At 51.4% G+C, this 6,469-nt stretch overlaps 1 long non-coding RNA gene across 1 annotated transcript; it reads left to right on the top strand.

Moving 5' to 3' along the window:
- The first annotated feature begins 357 nt into the window (after positions 1-357).
- On the top strand, positions 358-6,231 carry LOC123389725. Its single transcript, XR_006604374.1, has 2 exons — positions 358-3,415; positions 3,533-6,231. It is a non-coding gene; the product is annotated as an uncharacterized LOC123389725 (long non-coding RNA).
- The last annotated feature ends 238 nt before the right edge of the window (positions 6,232-6,469 follow it).

The raw sequence follows: 6,469 nt of genomic DNA, 5'->3' as shown, positions 1-6,469 counted from the left end.
TATTATATATCATGGGAGTAACATCCCAACACCTTTGCCATATTCTATTGCTTAGAGGTGAATCTTAGGTCCCATCTGCACTCAAGGGGAGGGATTTACACAAAGGCGTGGACACCAGAAGGTAGGAATTACTGGGGGTCCCCCCCAGGGTCCGTCATCCACAAAGGGTCACATTACCGGCTCAGAATTCACAAGTAATAATAAATCCAACTAAAGTTGGTCTGCCTTTTTTTTTTTTTTTAAAGATTGTATTTATCTGCCAGAGAGAGAGAGAGTACACACAATCAGGCAGAGGCAGGCAGAGGCAGCAGAGAAGCAGGCTCCCTGCCAAGCAAGGAGCCTGATGCGGGACTCGATCCCGGGATGCTGGGATCATGACCTGAGCCGAAGGCAGTGACTTAACCAACTGAGCCACCCAGGCATTCCTGTCTGCTTTTTCATTAATGTGGTGAACTGTCAATTTTAGATGTGGCAAAATACTCCTTCCTGGAAGAGTCTTCTGTTTTAAGGTCTAAACAGTTGCCCGGATTACTGTTGCTTTTCACAGTGCACACGTAAGCTTCATTTTAAAAATTACATATCCTTTAATGCATTGTAATCTACATGGAAGTAAACTCCAAGTTGTACTAACGGTTGGTCCCCAACACATGGACTTAGCTATATGCCTTCATTTAAGAGGAAGTCTGTAATAGTTCAGAGTCATTTGAAATTGTTTTGGGTGCAGTGCACTGTCTCCAGCCCTCTGGTAGTACACAGAACTGTGTTTAAATAGATTTGAAATAAACGAGGACAACAGTGACTGTAAAAGCTGAGAAACTGAACTCGAGGTACTTCAGTTCTGTTATTATGTATGACCGTGTGGAGTTTTTGTGTTTAAAATTTAATGCTGTGAAGGAAGCGATGCAAACTGAGACGTGCGATGTTTTCATTTGGTAAATACACATGGCAGCTAGTACAGGAAATACTTAATTGCATTTAATATTAACTTTAGAGCGGAAAATTCCCTTACGATTATTTATTGTAAAACTGAAGAACGAATCAAGAAAACAAAACATTACAACATTATATTTTGGTCGTTGCCTAATGCTTGGTGAGCTACTGTTTTGCTGCTTAGGAATAAAAATAGCCAGTCCCAGCTTGGCTCACCATGCGCTGGACCCTTCCAAACACACTCACTCACGCTCACCCGGATCTGTATGAACTCGTTCAAACGATCCTAGCAGGTAAGACCAGCTATTAATCATATCGATAAAATACTCTGGGGCACAGAAGGACGGTGATCTCCTCCAGATCATCCAACTAGGGCGGCAGGGCTGGAATTTGGACCCGGTCCTGTGGCTCCAATCCCTGAATTCTTAGCCGCTGGGGAGAAAAGACAAAGCGAAAGCAGCACCCCCAACAGCCCTGCAGACCGATGGGAGCCCTTCACAAAGGACAGGAGGGCTGCTTTCCATTCCGGACCTGGCCCTGCTGGATCCTGGGCGGAGGGAGAGCTGGCTTCCCCAGGGGCTGCTCCCTCGGCGTCCCCTCCTCTGCCATCATCTGCCAGGCCCAGGTTTCTCCTTGGCCCTTTCCAGCTTCCGGGCGTTCGCGCCAGGCCAGGTCGCAGGGTCAAGAGCTCGCGAGCCCTCTATTTACTGTTTGGTTTCCATGGTGACACGTAGGCGCCGTCAGCGCCTCCCGTCACAGGCCCCGCAGCGCGGCCCCCACCCGGCGCCGTGACGTCTGCCCGCCGCTTCCGCTCTGCCCATATTTGGCTTCGCCCGCGAGCCGCGGGGAGGGGAGGAGGCTGCGAGCCGGCCTCCCGCCTCGTCCCGCCCCCTGCTCCCGGCCACGCCCCCGCGGGGTGCTGGCGCGAGCTGTGTGTCACGCGCCCCCCGCCCCCGCCCCTTCCCGCAGATCCGAGGTGCGGCGAGGGACGGGGGCGTTAGGGACCCCTAGAGAGGGCGTGGGTGATCGGATGAGCTCCGAGGTCTCTCAACAATCTTGCAGGCAAGATTGGCGGCTGTCTCACCCGTCCCGGCTGGGTGAGCCCGGTTCACGATTTTGTCACTCGGTGCCGGAAATCAGGGAAACAGCCGTCCCCAGCCGAACCCTAGTTTGTATTTTATAGGCTCGAACTGCAAATTCTCGCCCATGGGGCGGTGGAAAGCTTTGAAGCCGGAGGCTCTGGGATCAGTGCTGCCCCTTGGGGGATAAGTGACCTTGGGAAGGTCACTTCCCTTTACCCGGCCGGCCGGCTAGAAAGAACTGGTGGGGTTGGGGTGGGGGGCGTGATCGCGCTGTCTGCAGCAGTCTCAGGTGTGTGAGGGGGGTCGTCCGTCACCTTAGAACTGTCCCCTATCCCCATGGCGTCATGGAATGCCCGTGAAGCTCGCTGAGGACCCCTACAATTCCGATCCTGACAGTAGCCGGAATTGGGTGGCTCTTGCAGCCTCGCTGGGCTGAGGCGCTTAATTCACTCAGTTAACGGATGACTGAATGGGATCCCAGGCAAATTACCTTCGGATTTCACCTTCATAAATCCGGATCCCCGCAATTCCTCTTGCAGGCGGAAGGAAGAATATTGCGATGATTAATAACCGCGCAGCAGGGTTGCTGAGGTAAAGCGATTTGCAGATGTAAAGGGCAATAAGCATTCCTGGGAGGAACCCAACGAGATTCCAGAAGCCTCGGCGGGAGCCGTGGGTGTACGCCGCCAGGCCCCGAGGGCGGGTGGGGGGGAGGCGGGCAGTGCCGCAGAGGCCCCTGCGGGGGACTGACTGCGGGCGCGGGGTGACTCTTCAGTCGCGCGCCCCTCCTCCCGCCGATTCCCCAGTTTCTCTGGCCAGAGGACTGCGTGTTTTCCAGAACATCAGAGCTGGAACGCACAGCGGACATTTCCCCCTACTCCAGCCTTTCCGTTTCACAAATGGGGACACTAAGGCTCCGAGAAGTAGGTTCATCCTTCCAAACGTGCACAGCTGGTTGGAGACAGATGAAGACGAGGATTTCTGGCTTCAAACCAGAGTGCTTTCCATCTCACCTCTAACCCCAGTGCTCTTGTGGCTTGGGGACCCTGCTGCTTGGCTCCGGTGGTGGGGTGTGCAGTAGAACCAAACACTGGCTTTGGGCCTCCTAGAGGACGCCAGTGGGACACCTGCTCCTCCGCACGGCTCACAGCCTGACCCCAGGACCTGCAGCGATGGCCAGGAGGTGTGAACTGCCAAAGCCACAAATATGCCTCCTTAACAGGGGGTTGGAACGGCTTTTCTCGTCCAGAGAACCCGAGTTGGCTGTCCTGAAACCAGTCTTGGACCAGCAGCTGGTCGTTCTTCACAGTTACCCAAGCCCTGCATGAAGCTTTTCGCAGCCAAGACAAGAGCAGAAGGCACGGAGCCCGAACCCGTGGGAACCCGTTTTTGCGCACTGGAAGGTCTTTTCATGGCACATAGCGGTTAGATTCTGTAGGGGAATGTCTCTGTCTCTCTTCCCTTTTCGTCCCAACCACTTCCTCTTACATCTCACATTCTATTTCTTCCCTAACATCTAGACCGAGTACGAAGGCAGCTCAGACTGAGAAGACCCGGCCTCAGGGATCCCCACCGGCTGGTTAGAGGAGTCTGGGATCCTTCCCCTCTGATTGTACTCAGAGCTAGAGCGGTAGAAGCAACAGCTCTGCCCCCTGGTGGACATGGGAGGCACAGCGCCCTTCTCCAACTCAGAAGCCCCACCGTGGTGCTGCTGCAGGAGAGGAAGGAAGCCCTCTTGGTTCCCTCTGATAGAGCAAAATTTGGCACAGGAAAAATAATCCCTTTCTGGCTTAATTCTGATGATCTGGTCAGTTTGGATGCAGAAAAGATTTGTATTGTTTCTCTTGCCTGGACTCTGCTGTTCCTTCGTGCTATCCAAACCCCTACCCCTTTTCTAACCCCTGTTTCAAGTTCTGCCTCCTTCATAACAACTTTTCTGACTCTCCTCGCCTATATGTCTTCTAAATACAGCGGTGCACAGACCCAGCATGCAGAGTGCACATTTACATATGTCTTCAGTGTTGTTTCCTTGAGGGTGGGAAGCAGGTTTTGTGTCTTCGTGTTCGTAGACTCCATGTTGCACAGCACAGGGCTGGGGACAGAAACTGCTCTCAGTAAGCTCTTGCTGATTAATTGATACATTAATTAATTAATCTCTGCAAACACAAACTCTAAGCCTTTGCTTCGACAGACCTTCCAGAACTGTCAGATCTTTGGGGGACTCTAGATAGTGGCCTAACCAAATATCGCCTTGCACAATGAGTAGTTCCACAAAACCAGTTTCACAAGAGAACACCACCAAGACCCAGAGAGGGATGAGGAAGTTCGAAGCAGACACTCAGGGAGAGACTCGGAGGGAAGCGGGTGGCCATGTGGAAAGGCCGAAGGACAAAGAATTTGGAGGGAGAGGCCTCTGCTCCTGGGCTCAGAGAGGCAGCCCAAGAATTGATCAGCCCGGGCCACCTGCTGTGTGGCTTTAGGCAAGCTTACTCCCTCTCTGGGTGTCAGTTCCTCATCTGTATAAATAAGTACCCATCTCCGAGCAATAGGAGGAGGATAAATTGAGTTGCTATTTGCCAAGTGCCGGGCACATAAGTACTATATGACGGTTTGTAAATGAATTTTCCAGCTCAGGTGTCTTGAAAATGGGATAGGATACGATCTCTAAGTTGGTTCCCTTCGCACCAGCCTTCCAGGACAGCACATGAACTTTGGGGTCAGGCAGGCCTGAGTTGCCTCTTGTCTCTGTGAGCAGTTGTGTGACTTTGGGAAAATTGCTTTATTTCTTGGAGCCTCGGTGTTCTCATCTGTGACATGAGGATGATTGTGTCCACCTCAAAAGACGGGTGTGTGCGCTGCACGCTTGGACAGTATGTGGCATAGAGGAGCTTTATAAACAGAAGTGGTGGTTATTGCAGACCAGAGGAGCCATACATGGAGGAGAAGAGGGTCTCCAAAATCTAGGACGTTTTGAGAAAGAGAACATATAGGCCAGCTCAGCCCCGGAGCCTGAGGTTTGCGGCAGGCGGGGGAGGCCCTGGGTCTGGGCCATGACTGGATATCACAGGCGCTGAAGAAACCCAGAACGGTTTGACTTGCACATCAGCTCTAGGAACATTTTCTGCCCGAGGCCTGTGCTGAGGGTGTGGACGCGGTGGGGCGAGGTGCCAGCTATAGGCCCTTCTGCTCTCCTTCCCAGGAGAGAGGACGGTAGTAAGACAGGGCGTGGGCAGGGTGGGCCTCGGAAACCTGTCGTCGTGGAGCGCGCGTGTGTGGGAATGGCCCAGAGACATCCTGCCCGGTGACCCGGACTTCCAGGACCGGTGCGGCCCTCCCTCGCGGCAGAACCTGCCCGCACAGCTGCCATTCCCGAACCTGTCCCAGGACACCCGGACTGACTGCCAGCAATTCTCCAAGGGCCGTGGGAAGGAGGGTGATGGTAGTCCTGAAGCCAAATTAACCTTACTTCCCTTCAGCTGCAGGTGTGGAAAAGCACTAAATGGGATATGCAAATGCTGTTTGTATTCTTTTTGAAGTGGGGGGGGGTTTGCAAAATCCCAACCATGATGGGGTGTTGCAATCCCAAGCACGCTGGGAATCACTCTTATTATGGTCCTCATGCTGGTCGGCGCTTGTGCCCTGCGACCCACAAGGGTCTGTGTGCTCCCCGATGGTGGGGTCTGTTCGAAGAGAGTCACTCTTCTGGGATCCCAGACACAGTCTGAGACCTGGACAGATGCACCTTAGGGGCTGTTTAGGGATCACATAGGAATCTGTAAGCCTCATTCCATACTCCTATTTCTCGTGCTAGGTTGGGCTAACATCTAGCGCAGAACTCAAAGGAAAAAATTATATGTAAAAAACCCAAACAAACAGGACCTATCAAGAGTCACGAAGTTGCCAGTATTAGTTGTCTGTGGGGGAAGAGGGAATGTGTTTTTCTTCTTTTGCTTGTTTGTGCATTCTTGTACTTGTTTTACTTGTTTTTGGCAAATACCTATTGCTTTTGTAAGAAGAAGAGATGTTTTTTAAATGTTCCCAGCAGAGCAATTTGGTTTTTTTTTTTTTTAAATAGATAATAAATGGGAAGGTTCAAACCACCCTCTGATTTTTTGTTGTTGTTGCTGTTCCTCTCTTTCCAAAAGAAAGAGATGCTCCTGGTGTGAAACCTTTTGACAATTCAATCAAAATAAAGAAAAAAAAATCACCTGTAATCTCATCACAGAGATAATGACTGTCATTACTTTTGATTCTACCTTTCCTGTTCACTTTAGTTTTCTAGTCTTTAGTTTTTATGCTGTGGTTTTTATGAAAATAGGACCATGCTGTAATAACGTGGTGTAATCTGCTTTTTCTACACCAGAGATCATGAACATATTTTTCTGCGTGATCGGATTTAATCGCCAGTTACATAGAATTCTGGTTATAAACATCCAACAATTTAACCAATTCTGCAT

This window comes from Mustela putorius, unplaced genomic scaffold (genome assembly GCF_011764305.1).
Source record: "Mustela putorius furo isolate JIRA1106 unplaced genomic scaffold, ASM1176430v1.1 tig00000129_pilon_pilon_pilon, whole genome shotgun sequence".
Lineage (NCBI taxonomy): Eukaryota > Metazoa > Chordata > Mammalia > Carnivora > Mustelidae > Mustela > Mustela putorius.
The sequence above is the reverse complement of the archived record's forward strand: the minus strand, read 5'-3'. Positions and strand labels throughout refer to the sequence as shown.